At 35.5% G+C, this 15,179-nt stretch overlaps 1 pseudogene; it reads left to right on the top strand.

Annotated features, from left to right (window-relative positions):
- Nucleotides 1–2,037: 2,037 nt before the first annotated feature.
- LOC145999731 (26S proteasome non-ATPase regulatory subunit 11 pseudogene) lies at nt 2,038–7,996 on the top strand (annotated as a pseudogene).
- The last annotated feature ends 7,183 nt before the right edge of the window (nt 7,997–15,179 follow it).

Genomic DNA, 15,179 nt, shown 5'->3' with positions numbered 1-15,179 from the left:
TATGTATAAAATATGCCATGTTGAATTTGAAGCAGTTATAAGGTATCTGCTTTCATCTTCCTTAACAAGCAAGCTTATAAATGCTACAATTCCTCAAATGAATGCTTTGAGGAAAGTTACATAAAGTGACACACATATGTTCTACATTTGGATGTGACTTAGCCAGATGCTGAGTTTTGAAAACTGAAGATCAGGATTGTAGAAAACCTGGATGAAGAAATGGGCATATTGAGTATACTCAGTTGTAGAATAGATGAATGCTAAATTATAAAAACAAAGACTTACTCTGTCTCAAAAGGAGGTAATAAAGAAATATTTTCTTCTTATAAATAACATTTATATGTTATAAATCAGGGGTTTCCAACTGGCGGCCCACAAGCCATTTTTTGCGGCCCGCGAAGCCAGTTTGCAAAATACACTAATTTTATGTATTTTCTTATTAAAATACGTTCTATTTTTACTGAAGTAACAGTTTCCGAGTATGGACTTCCTCAAACAGCTGGCGTTTCTAACAGATATCACAGGTCATCTGAATGAACTGAACTTGAAACTGCAGGAAAGAAACCAGCTGGTGCCAGATTTAATGGGAAACGTAAATGGGTTTCGTAATAAACTGAAGATTTTCAACGTTGCTTTGGAGAGGAATAACCTGGTCCATTTTCCAAGCATCGGCGGCTAGCAGAAGATGAAGAAACACTGGACTTCTTTTTTTTTAATTCAGTGCAGATATTAAAGAAATAATGGATGACTTTGAGTTCAGATTAAAGATTTTGAAGAACGTAAAAGCAGCATCCAGCTATTTAGCAATCCTCTTGGCATTAACATCGAAGAACAAGAAGCTTCTCTCCAACTTGAATTGTGTGATTTGCAAGGCGATGTGTTCCTTCAAACTAGGCAAGAAAAGGGGCCAGAGTTTTTCAAATACCTTTCAAAGGAACGCTTTCCAACCCTTCGTAGTTTTGGGCAAAGAATGACATCGATGTTCGGCAGCACATACGCATGTGAAAGTGTTTTTTCTTCAATGAAGTTCATCAAGAATCGCTTCAGAAGCCGACTGGCAGATTCTTCACTGCTTCACCTTCTGAGACTTTGAAATACATAAATTCAAGTGGACATTCCAACTTTAATAAAAGAAGCAGATCGGCCTCAATTTTCACATTGAACACTTACTATGAAGAACTCTTATTTGTATGGTGTGTTAGGTCATGCGAAAGTACTACATTTTCAGTTCAGTACTTATGATTTTTGTAATTTTTAATCTCCCCCCCCCCCAAAAAAAAATGCGGCCCGCCAATCAACTGCTGGATATAATTTTGGCCCTCGGACCTTTTGAAGTTGGAAACCACTGTTATAAATGTTTGTTAACAAATGCATAATTTGATGCTGTTGTAACTTTTGTCATGTTTTTTTATCAATATAATTTGCATAAAAATATTTAATTGTTTGAGCATAAACACTATTCATTAGCATATGTAAGCTGGTATTTGCTTTTCATCATAGAACGTAGCTTCCTACTGTGCTAACACTTAGTTTGAATTCTGACAGGTATATATGTATAATGATGCTGTGCCAGTCAGGACTTCAAATTTAGCCGAGGACATTTATCAAAGTGATTGATTAGTGAGATAGATTAGACTGAATTGTCTTCTCGATATTTAGTCTCACTTTCTTCTCTTTTCATCACATTTATCGTCATAAATATAAGATTATGAGACTCAGGTGATTAGTTGAAAAGGTTCAAGTTTACAATAATCTTTGTCTTGTTTTGCTTCTTGTTTCTGAAGTTAGGTGTTTATATATTTAAATATGTCAGATCCAAGGGGGGATTTCTGCATGGCAGATGTTATGTCTGCCCTCAATGCTATCCAGGATGGCCAAACAGAGCTCAAAGCTAATCAGGACAAGACTAATGCTCAATTGACAAAGCTGAATGATATTATTAAAACTAGTATCTCAGAAGTCAGAGTGTTCAGATGTGAAATCAGAGCTAGTGATGTAGTGATCAAAGATGAACTCGAGATGGGCGAAATGACAAAGATGGCGGCGGCTATATGTGTGGAAAGAGCCCAGTCAATGTCAACCTCAGATAAGTTGAAGGAAATATATGATATGTCCAGGCTTCTGCAAGAACAGGGAGATGAAAGTGAAGAAGATGCAATTCGTGTCAAAGAACAAAGTATCTTGAAACTAGGAGAGACTTACAAGAAAGATGGCAAATCAAAAGAACTGGCTGAACTTATTAAACAGATGAGACCCTTCCTCTGCACCATTAGTAAGACGAAGGCAGCAAAATTGGTTTGTGCTTTGGTTGACATGTTCTTGGATCTGGAAGCCAGCATTGGCAGTAAGGTTCAGTTGTGCAAGGAATGCATTGAGTGTGCAAAACAAGAGAAAAAACTATCCTCCGGCAGTATTTGGAAGCCTGCCTAATAGCTTTGTATTTTGACACTGGGATGTTTACTGAAGCTCTTCACTTGGGATTGACCTTATTAAGAGAACTGAATAAGTTAGATGACAAAAATTTATTGCTAGAGGTTCAACTTCTAGAAAGTAAAACTTACCATGCCTTGAGTAATCTTCCAAAAGCACGTGCAGCACTTACCTCAGCTCGGACTACAGCTAATTCAATATATTGCCCTCCAAAACTACAAGCATCGCTTGATATGCAGTCAGGCATTCTTCATGCTGCTAACAAGAGAGACTTCAAAACAGCATACTCTTACTTCTATAAAAACACTAAGTTGCTGCACAAGGCAATTTATTATTAAGATTCAAACCCTTAACAGGTAATGTTTCGTGCATTTTAGTTTAGTTCTTCGTCTGAGGAAGACCCTGATACAGGGTCGAAACGTTACCTGTTAAGTGTTTTTATCTTAATAATAAATTGCCTTGGTCAGCAACTTAGTGTTTTTAAATATGGAAACAAGGCTTAATTATCTTACTTCTATGAAGCATTTGAAGGCTATGATAGTGTGGAAAGCTCAAAGGCCTTGACTGCATCGAAGTACATGCTGCTGTCCAAAATAATATTGAACACACCAGAAGATGTGCAACAGATCATAAGCGAGAAACTGGCTCTGAAGTATGTCGGAAGTGCAATTGAAGCTATGAAGTGTGTTGCTCAATCAAGTCTTAAAAGATCTCTGTCAGACTTTCAGGAGGCTGTGGATAAGTTTAAAGAAGAATTAGAAAATGATCCAATTATTCGTGCACATTTAGACAGCCTTTATGACACAATGTTGAAACAAAACCTTTGTCGAATCATCAAACCTTATTCTCGTGTTCAGGTAGATTATGTTTCAAAATGCATTAAGCTACCTGTAAACTAAGTACAGAAGAAACTTTCACAAATGACTTTTGACAAGATGTTTCACAGTATTCTAGACCAAGGTAAAGGGGTGTTTCCCCAAAGTGTTCCAAATGTCCAGTTGAAGGATAGAATTAGGAAAGGCACCAAACTTAAATTGAAACAAGTTAGTAAGACTGTTTTCATCAATTGCCCAAGTGCAAGGAGAAAAGTAATAACTCATCCTAAACATATTCGTAAAAGAACATTCAGGCAGCGATGTTGAAATCATGGAGGAGAAAATTTCGTCTTGAAGCATTCCATGCTTTCTCCTCTCATAATTGTATTTTGATTGTGATAGCATGCTTGATCATGCATCCTACACATTTACACAGAAGATGTCACGATGATGTCATGAAGTTAAAGTTAACTTCACATTTGTAATGTCGTAGACTTAGATTTTAATAATTTGATTACTTACCTGTAATATATCTTTTCAAAGGCATTGTTGCAGTGTGCAGACATGTCTTACTATATTTTATCAGATATGTGACTGAAAAGTACTTGATGGGTAAACATTGTTACATACTTATAGTGTTTATCATTTGTGATTAAGTTCAGAATTACAGTAAGATGATCTGAAAGTGTTGTACACTCTTATGGGGTTGCACATATTTGGAAAAAGTATGTTATGAAACATACATAGTTTTATTAGTATGTGAATTTGAAACATACAGTTTAGCAAAATAACTTTATTGTGTACATGTAACATCTGATACGAAGAGTTATCTTGAATGCTTTCACTATGATAGTATCAGTATATGTTTTACTTTGGATATTGTTGATGGAGTAAGGTCAGTGGTTACATAGCTTGACATGTTGAGTCATGAATATAGTTCTGTTTCAATGCTGAAATAATCAATCAGATATGGAAACCCTAAAGTTGAAAAATATTATAAAAGATTCTTTGTTTAAAGGAAAGATTTACACTTTACTTTGTTCTGTGTGAACATAAAGTATAAAATTGTGGCCTAAGGACAGGTTCACATGCTTCCGATATCATGTGAAGGAAAAACATGGCGACTTCGAAGTGTTAGAAGGGGATGTTGAAGAAACCGAAGACAGGTTTCATCCAAACACAGAAAATCTCGGAGCATCAAGCCTTAAAAGGTTCAATATAATTATTTGGAATTTAATATCCTTCATCTCAGATTGCATGGTGATGGTAGGGAAGTAGTTAGGACACTCACACCCGATGGTAACCTGTTGTCTAGGTAAAGTAGGGGAATATTAGAAAGGGGTTCATGCATATTTATTCACTTTGTTCAGCAGCCTGATTCTTCTGTTGGAATACACTGTTAGCATTAAAGGTGCGGTAATTTGGGCACACATGTTAACATTTGACCACATGTAAGCTGACAACTTATTATGATCCATCTGACTTTCAAAGCTTTTTAATTTTAACAAAGATTGATTTGCCATACATCCTGAAATATTGTTGCAGGATAATTTAATCTATACTTACCATCCACAGAGTGAAGTAACCATTAGGGTTGGTTGGTTCAGAGTTTCTTATTGACTGAGTGTCAAGGGTGGTATATAAGACCTCAGTTCTGTACTTTTTCATTCTTCGTATATCAGGCGCGGCTCATGCATTATTTTCCTGGGGGTTCACCGAAGCCATATGACACATATTCATTTTCCGCAAATAGACTTTCTTCGGGAAACAAAGGGATGGGGGGGGAGTTAAAAGATTGGTACATAATTTTTTCATAGTAGAGGTGTGCATATAAATTTAGGACTAAAACTAAGTACAATAAATTGTGCATCTATGAAAGAAATTTCGGAATTTATGGGCATCATGGACGTCCTCAGGATTTGTTCCAGGGATGGGAAGCAAGATCATTTTTTTCTAGGGGGGGACAAACGAGGCACATTTTTCCTTGTAATAGTACTGTTCTCTCAAAAAACACTTCTTCAGTCCCTGCAACGTCTTTATACATTTAATAATCATCATAAATTACTGTGACTGAAATGAAATTATATGTGTGTAATAAATAGTTTTAGGTTGACATTAATTTTCCAGGCGGGTGTGACCCCTTTTCCCCTTCCGGACCTCCATGCCTGCAATTATAAATCGACTAATCACAATGGTCCTACAATTATTAAATGGAAATGGCAACCAATGGCATATGCGTACTAGAAACCTGAGAACCTTTCATTGGAATGTTACAGCTTTTTTTTTCTATCTTCAAATTTGGAGTTGGTCGACCAGCACACGCTTTGTCTCTAATTTTCTTTCAACAGATGAGAGGGTATGTTTCCGTTAATTGAATGCATTTTAGCGGTCATTTCTTACCTGCGCAGACAGCAACACCTACACTGCATCAAATGACGTAACATCCTTTGGAGCATCAATACTTTGCAACAACTATCCAAGCACTTCGAAAACTTACAACCTTGAAACATTGACACTGACAGGGTTTGTCACGTCTTCCTTTCTTGTCTAAGATCGCGCCATTCTTTTACTTTCACATATCCGAAGTGTTTCCATATTTAAGGAAAAAGTCTGGATGCATGCATGAGTTATTTTAGTAATGTATTTATTTTATTTTAATTCATCGTGTCTAATTCCAGCTCTCATTCATTTCTACTCATCCTTCTCTGCCACAATTTTGCAATTATGCCAAGAAGTTTGGTACAAAAATGGTTCAACACAGAAGATTGAATATGTAACGAATGCACTTCAAACTTGAACCTCACAGGGCAACACTGGAAGGGAGGAACTCGCAGCGAGGACGGTGCCTTCTGGCTTCTGAGAGAGCACGAACTGCGCATGACCGTTGGTTGGAGATCGAGGTTCCTCAGTATCCCTTGCCATATATTTTGTCCATATAGCTACCCCGAGCTTCTGCCTGCTGCCTGAACCTTCCCTATGGCAAGAGCTCTCCTGTGGGGATTCAGCTGAGGGTCTGCACGAGGGCGGTCGACTCGCGGTTTCTCTTTCTCAGCAAAAGAATTTGCCGTGTTACGGACACAAATACATGACTTCTTGTGGAGAAATGTTAGCGAAAAATTGTCAAAAGGTAAAGACATTGTTTATTGTCCATTCTCAAGGTAAATGCCGTATATTACTGGGGGTTCACTGATCCTGTGCACTATAAGGCCAACCGCGCCTGTCGTATATTAATTTTGGCATTATGAAATTTCTTATGCTAACATGTTGTTTATTTTGTTGGTTTGAGGGACAAAAGATACTGCTTCATTTCACAACCATACCCATGAGGGTTGGTTGGTTGAGTTCTTCTCTTAGGCTGTTGGTTAAGGGTGGTACTTTTGATTTGTTGTTTTAAGTCCACTTTATACACAGTAAGGCTAATCGGGACTGGACCTACAGTTTAAAGTGGGATCCGAACCACTTGTGCCTCCACCGGGTATCGAACCCGGGACCCCTTGATTACAAGGCGATTAAGGGTGGTACTGTGAGTCACATTACTTTATGCATAATTTTTCTTTTGTCAGATGTCAATGTCAAAATTTTCTCACTTTTAGTGCTTCTTTCCTTGAGTCTGAAACATTAGTTCAGGTCTGAAGTATTTCTCTGTAGAGTTTGCCTTAAGTTTATCTTCATGATCCGACATTGGTCCTCATTCATATTTCTTGATCCTTAGTTGTGTTGAATGGTGGAAAAATTTAATATAACAAATATTCTTTGTTATGTGTATTTTGGAGTGCAAAAAATGTATACTATAATGCAGGGCTATGAAATTTCAAGTTTGAAGTCAGTCGCCGGACTAAAATCTTTGGTCGCCACTATTTTACTGATAAATAATAAAATTATGAGCAATTATTAAAAAGAACATACCTTAGGAATTAATGTTTGTGTAGCGCTGTCGTTCTACACTGAATTACCACTTATTAATCGCAGCTGCTGGGCCAAATACTGAGAGCAAATCATCCAGTGTCTCAGTCTTCAGAGAGTTCCTGTAAGTAGTCTTAAGTCTGTTGTGACAGTTGAAACCTCTCTCACATAAAGCTGTGCTCACTGGTAGAACAGCACAAAATGTCAAAATCTGGAGCAAATTGTGGAATCTTGCTGAACACTCCTCACTGTGAATCTTCTCCAGCATCTGATTCAAATTCAGAGAAGGAAACAAAAGTTTGTATTTTGTCCACTCTGCTAACAGAACATCCACTTTCTCATTATAGAGGCTCGGGTTCAAGTACATGTAGCACTACTGAAGAATAGTTTCTTTGGGAGGCCAACCCAAGGTGTCGAAAGCATGCAGACATGCAATCACATCTGTTGATATATTTTAGATTGCAATCTTTCTGTGATTTACACCTTCGCATTGTTAATTAAGTTTCCTCTAACAGTCTGAAACTCTTGCTCTCCATTTTGAATGTTTGTGAGCTGCACATCCCTGTTCTTCCCTGAAATGGATACATGGTCCAAGAAATCTTGTTCGCTTGGTCCAACATTAGATTCCAGGTCAGCCAAAACTGAAATACAGTGTTCAATTCTTATTTTCAGAGATGAAATCAAAAACTCTTATTTTGTAGTGCCACGCTTAAAGGGTTCAGTTTTCTGTAAAAATCCAAAAGGAAGTACAGAAGCTTAACAAATTTAAATTGCTTCATACTTTTCAGCCATCATTGTCTTTTTTCATGGGCCACATGTTCAAGTTGGGTCACAACAGCTTTCCATGATTGCAAGAGATCTCTTATAGCACTTTCTTTGCTGACTAACCACCTAATAGTGTTGATATCACTCAGTTTTAGAATTTCTTCTCCTATAACTTCTGACGTTTCTCTCAAGAGGTGAAGTCTTTAGCAGAGCCATGATAAAACTGAAAAATATTCCTAATCACGGAATCAAATGCTCTACGATATTTAACTCCAACACAGCTAACTGCAAACGGTGTGCAAGGCAGTGAATATTTATCATTTTATTACAAATAGCTTTCATTTGCACAGCCAATCCTGATTTGTGCCCGACCATATTTGCTACACCATCAGTACCCAAGCCTACAATGTAATACTTGTTTCTGTATTTATTTGAACCTATTGTCTTATTAGACATACACATTTGCATGCTCGACTGATGATCTATCTGTGGATCCATCCATCAGAAGGCTGATGTATATACTTTTCTTTATTTTCTCCACTAGATCTAACTTCAAAGTTTCAGCTATGAAATGAATAAATTCTCTGCATTGCTTTTCATTGCCATACTTAGGTAGAACACTCACACTTAATTTTCCTGCCAAACACAGCAGATCTACAAAGTCCTTAAATGGCTTCTCATGTTTAGCTACATAGTTTGCTACATTAAATACATTTGTAAGATGGGGTCGGCATTGAGTGGACACGGGGTTTTCAATCGGCTCACTTTCGAAAGCCATGTATGAACGTTGGATTGAGATGTTCGGACATGTTTGACACACATTTGAAACAACAAAATTTTAGTCGCCAGCCTCAAACCTTTGGTCGCCAATGGCGACCAGAAATTTCGTGCCCTGATATAATGTGATGGCATGTGCATAATAATTTTGAATGGTAAGATTTAGCTTTGGCTTAAAAAATATTTACTAGAGCACAAAGATTCCAAGAGTTGAATCGTAGGCTTAAATAGGAATGAACTTGACAATGAGCAAAGAGATTCACGTGTTAATCCAAGCTTAAGTCAAGTAGTTAGTTCCTTTAGAAATGCTAGAATGCATTATGGCTCCAAAATGTGTTCACAAAGGGCAGAATAGGAAATTCGTGCTGTGACGCTGTGAGTTCAGGAGCAACAGTTATTTATGATTTATAATTTTTGTGTGCACATCATAATTTATACATTTCTTGCATGAATTGATTTGTGATGTACGAAATCTTATTTTCGGCACTCCGTAAATCTGAGGATGTTTGCTTCTCGATGCAGGGACTTAGATTTTTGTCTTGTTAGCTGATGTTACTAGCTAAATGGATGAATTCCCAATGGGAAACTTCGTTGGATCAGAGGTTACTTACTCTACATGTAGAAAGTTATAATTAATATATTGTTTGGCTAAATAAAGATTAATATAGAAATTATGCTCTGAGGTTGAGAATGAAGTTCTGAATGGTGCTTCATTGGTTGATAATAAATAATAATATTATGTAGGTACATTGTTATGTAAAAATGGTTCATGTGGAACTTTACTGGATAATAATTGTTGGTATGTCAAACTTGATTTTTTTTTGTTTTTCAATATTATTATGTACTAAAAATTCATTATGTGTAGTTGCACTGTATAAGTTCATGATGAACAAGTTCTTGTTGTATTGTTGAAAAACAAATATTCAGTTACACTCAATTGATTATAATGCTGAACATGAAAACAGTGTGTAAATATAGAAGCATTATATTAATTATTATATGTTAAAAGTCTCAGTAGTGCTCAGATCTGTTGTTGTGGGTTCGTCCCTTGTTGAGCGCCAGTATGACAATAAAATTAATACATTGTCATAACAACATTTGAAAATGGTTAGGTTAAGTTCAGAGTTCCACATTTGTGCAATAGTTATAATAATTTTGGTCATATAATTGCTCAAAATTTATTCATATAAAGCAATTAAGTGTCTGAAATTACTATTTAAACTAACTTTATTAAATATGATGTTTAAAAGAGCCAATTTGTATATCATGACAAAATTATCAAATTGTCCAATATTTTGAATTCATATTCATAACAGTTATTTTTGACTGACAATATGAAAAACAAATATCTTCAATCATATGTGTTCTTTCAGACAAGAAAGATAGGATACATTCAAATTTATAATTAAATTTATTGAAATTGTGTACATTTGCATTGGCATCAAGGTTTATATACAAAGGTCAACTCTTTAAAATTGTTCAATGTATAATACGATGTCATTCTTGGTATTTTGTATCAACATTCAAAAAATGGTAATTGTAATCATTAGATAAGTATATTGTGATAAACATTGTAAAATAGCTGTAACAGAGCAAATATGTACATTTACTATACAAACATTCAAGCTGTTAAGCACTTATTGACAAAAATATAAAACAAAAACAATTGAAGATAACACATACTAAAAATCTGGCTTGAACTAGTTGCTCTGATACTAGTTGCCTGTGACTTTGGGAAGGAATCTCAAGATGTAACAAAGATAAGTACAGATATAGCAATATGGGATGGATATATATTTATACACATATTGTTGCTTTTAAAGCATTGAACTTTGCAATTTTATAATAATTTGGATGCTTAAGCTATATAGAAGCCTTTTATGAATCTTGAATGAACTTTGATTATGATATAATCTTTCAAAAGATTGGAAAGTTGTGGAATGCCACTCATATGTATGAAATATGCCATGTTGAATTTGAAGCAGTTAATAGGTATCTGCTTTCATCTTCCTTAACAAGCAAGCTTATAAATGCTACAATTCCTCAAATTAATGCTTTGAGGAAAGTTACATAAAGTGACACACATATGTTCTACATTTGGATGTGATTTAGCCAGATGCTGAGTTTTGAAAACTGAAGATCAGGATTGTAGAAAACCTGGATGAAGAAATTGGCATATTGAGTATACTCAGTTGTAGAATGGATGAATGCTAAATTATAAAAACAAAGACTTACTCTATCTCAAAAGGAGATAATAAAGAAATATTTTCTTCTTATAAATAACATTTATATGTTATAAATGTTTTTGTTAACAAATGCATAATTTGATGCTGTTGTAACTTTTGTTATTTCATGTTTTTTTTAACAATATAATTTGCATAAAAATATTTATAATTGTTTGAGCATAAACACTATTCATTAGCATATGTAAGCTGGTATTTCCTTTTCATCATAGAACCGTAGTTTCCTACTGTGCTAACACTTAGTTTGAATTCTGACAGGTATATATGTATAATGCTGTACCAGTCAGGACTTCAGATTTAGCCGAGGACATTTATCAAAGTGATTGATTAGTGAGATAGATTAGACTGAATTGTCTTCTCGATATTTAGCCTCATTTTCTTCTCTTTTCATCACATTTATCGTCATACCCGGCTGATATGTTTTCTCTGACTGCCACCAGATGGTTTTGCTCTGCAGACTGCCCATCTCTGTAGTTTCCTGACATCTGGTGAGGAGTTTAGAAAAGCCATTAGTTTTGCAGGAAAGAAAGCCAGGCCAGTTGTGTTCACACTGTTGAGTAAGTGGGGGCCTGTGGACACCAAAGTACTGTTTAAGTAACTTTTTGTGGAAGTGTCCAGTGTACAAGTTGTGTTCAAAATGTTTGTTCAAAATGTCTTGAAATGAACAGGATTAATTTTCTTGCAAATTTATTCAGTTTTATAAACATATGTTTGAAAAGTTTTCATTAAAGCAGTGGCCATACACATTATAGCTGCATTTTTATTTGGGGTCCTCAGGACCCCTAAATACCATTTATGTATTATTTTCTTGATGTAGTACTGAAGGGTTAGAAATGATAATTAAATTTTCATACTTTTATTGTGTTATGTTTTTATAATGGTGTAAATCTATTAATGGTCTCTCGAAAGGAAATATTTCCTTATCAGAGTTGTAGCTAGAGATTTCAGCACCCAGGACAAGAATGATTTTTGCACCCCACTACCTAGATGTAGCTGGCACACTTAGATATTGTAGAAATTTTATGTACTTACTCTTTTCCGCTGAGTCCGATGAAAAGAAAACAGCATTGAAGAAATGTGGCTAATAAAAGGACAGTCGGTTGTGGATCCCACACCATCTTCATTGAAGCAGTGTGTGTTATTGTTCACACCTGCAAAATCGATTACAAATTAAAGATAATTAGGTGGAGGGACAAAAAATGAGAAACTTGAAGTAGACATTAATTTCCTATTAAATTAATATGTAAATGCTATGTTTTATTCCCGACGAAAGGAGGTGAGAAATGGAGGAGAAATAACAGGTCAGTCTAATTTCTAGGGGCCTAGGGTGACAAAGACAACCACCTTCGCAGCTAAGGCTCCATTTCTTACTAGTCCAATTTGGTATAATTTTAAAATCTTATCTTATCTTATCTATGACTGTAGAAGTACATTTTACCCCATGCTGTTACCAGCCCTAAAGGGAAATAGAGAACAAGAGATGTATGCAACATTCACACAGAGGCTGACATCATTATTTGTTATAACACAAACTCTTACCCTCGGAAAATTTTAATGGGTGAAAATTAGAACAAGATCATTGGTGGGAATTCATACCCTGAATGTGACCACCAACGAACGCTATGGAATTATCCTTATAATAAAGAACATGGCTCAAGGAAGGGGGGTTTGGCTCCCTTGCCCCCTCCCCCACTGGATACGGGCCTGTCCAAAGAACAAATGGTTCCACAGTTTTCAAAATTCTAATAATTACAGTTGTAGGTAAGAAGTCACACAACAAACTTTATGAAAAAAAAATCCTTAACATTTAAAGCCTTTTCTCGAACGAGACATGCAAAAGTTAATATCAAAATACATTTCAGATACTAACTGCATAAAATGCAAAAGAAGTAATGTATAATAGTTGTGCTGGTATTCACTCGTTTGGTGGATCAAGTCTCCACATTTATATAATAATTATTATTATTACTTTGAATAAAATCTTTTTATTAGTTTATATTTATTATTGTATAATAACATTTATAACCGTTGTAATAATACTAATTATTTTCTTGTCCTATTCAACTTTTATCATTTGCCCGATTCCCCCTGCAAAAATGTCTGCAACTGCCATGGCCACAAACCTAACCTTACTGATTAGAGAAATCATTTTGAAATTTTAAACCTACTTTTCCTTTCCTTCGACCCCCAGTACATTGCTTTCATGCAGAAAAGTTTTCAAGAAATTAGATCAAGTCTAAGTATCACAGTGCCATTGACAAGCCAACTGGCAAACACTAGAACCTGCAGTGAGGCTCCTTTATCTCGTGCATTCATCTGACTAATGTAATTTTCTTACATTTGACTTTAGACTTTAACTTAAAATGGTGATGTGCTTGTGTTGCATTCAGTATCAAAATTAGATTTTATGCAATTAATGTCCAATTCTATGTACCTAATACATGGGTAAAAATAAGTCCTCCCTCCCTTTAATAAGATCACAAATTGATACTTGTTTTAATGTGTATGAAACATTTAATTTCATGTAGGAATGATATCATGATGGGACGAGTCGAGAATTGTCACAGACTCATCTTACTTTCTGTGTGGTCGGGTCTTTCTCGTTCTTGTTTGTTCTTGTTTTTCTTTCGGTTTCCACTCAGACGTTATTAAAACTTATTCTAGATTCACTTCATGCTCAGATAGGCTAATCGGGACTGGATCTACAGTTTAAAGTGGAATGCAAAGCACTGTGCATGTGGGACCCCTTAAGTACAAGGCGAGATATCTCATCCTGACAAACTAAATGTTTAGTATAAGCGACACGTACATTGTGTCACCACTGAAAGTTTCACAACTTATATAGGCCATTAAAGCAAAAACTTTTCTTTTTTCCGCTTTACATCTTGTATCGACGCTGCGAACCGTCGAAATATGGAATTTTATCCTGAATAGTTGAAACTGGGCAGCACAGGTTCACAATTGTCAGTAATGGATTAACTATGCAATTACAGTAAACAAAATGTATCACTTATTTGAAAGAATCAATATGATATAAGCTCGATATGTCTGGATAAGACAAAGAGTAATTTAAATTTATTTTAAGCAATTTCTTTAAATATGATACCAGGGTTTCGAACTAGATCGTCTCGCTTTGATTTTGTAGAGATTTATTTCAGTCTCCTCTAGAAAATTGAGAGGAAACACAGACTTTTCTTGCCTCAGTACCATTTCTACTTTCAAAAAAATCTCTCAATATTTAGGTTTAAGTATAGTTTTCTCTTACAAAGCTATGAAAATTATGGGTGAGGTACAGCAGTACATTGTACCCCCCAAATTGGTGTGTCGTGTCTCGTCTCGTTTGTGTAAGTATTTCGATTGGGAAAATTCCATTTGAAAAATTCAAAAGAAAAGGATTTCAGTCATATACTCTTCTGAAGAAGATTGAAGAAGATTTGTATCTTATCTTCGAACTGACGCAACCACTTCTTTAGAAAAGTGTATGCCCCTTATCCAATAGAGCATTCTCCTGGAATGTGATTTTCTGAGAATAAGCTTTACCTAATTCCATCATTCCACACCCATTTAAAACAATATTCATCTCCTTAAAGAGGTTTCCAAGAACACAGGTCAATGAACTAAATAGTAGCAAGCACAATGTAGTAGAATAAGTTTACAATGGTTTGAATTCCTGTGGTAAGGAAGATAATGCTTGTAAGTTGTAAACAGTATAATTTTTTTTCTTGAGTGAATTGCAAATAGGTTCTATTAACAGTAGTACCTTGCCTCTGTCAAATTATGTAAGGGAATAACATGGGATACAACTGAATTTACGGATTTAGGGGGTGCAGTACCCCCCTTCAAAAATGTGGGGGTACAATGTGCACCTGTACACACACCCTCCCCTCCGTTCCTCCGTAACTGGTAGAGACAATCGGCTTTAAATACCACGAATCTATGTATTACAAATGTCTGTGCAATATTCAAAAAATTGGAGTATTATTGGAATATTGTACATTGAAACAAACAGCAAAAACAAAAATATCAGAGATTTATATAAAGGTGTAAATGAATTTAGAAAGGGGTGGCAACCTAAAGTAAACTTGACCCAAGCGATATTCTAAATAGATGGAAGAACTACTTTAATGACCTTTTAAATGTTCATGTAGGAGGTAAATCAGAAGTAAATGAAGTACACACAGCAAAACCTTTAGTTCCAGAACCTAACTTGACTGAAGTTAAAGATGCTATTAAAAGGCTAAAGAAT

This window comes from Lepisma saccharinum, chromosome 15 (genome assembly GCF_977018435.1).
Source record: "Lepisma saccharinum chromosome 15, izLepSacc3.1, whole genome shotgun sequence".
Lineage (NCBI taxonomy): Eukaryota > Metazoa > Arthropoda > Insecta > Zygentoma > Lepismatidae > Lepisma > Lepisma saccharinum.
Note: the sequence above shows the minus strand (reverse complement) of the source record. Positions and strands in the feature narration are given on the sequence as shown.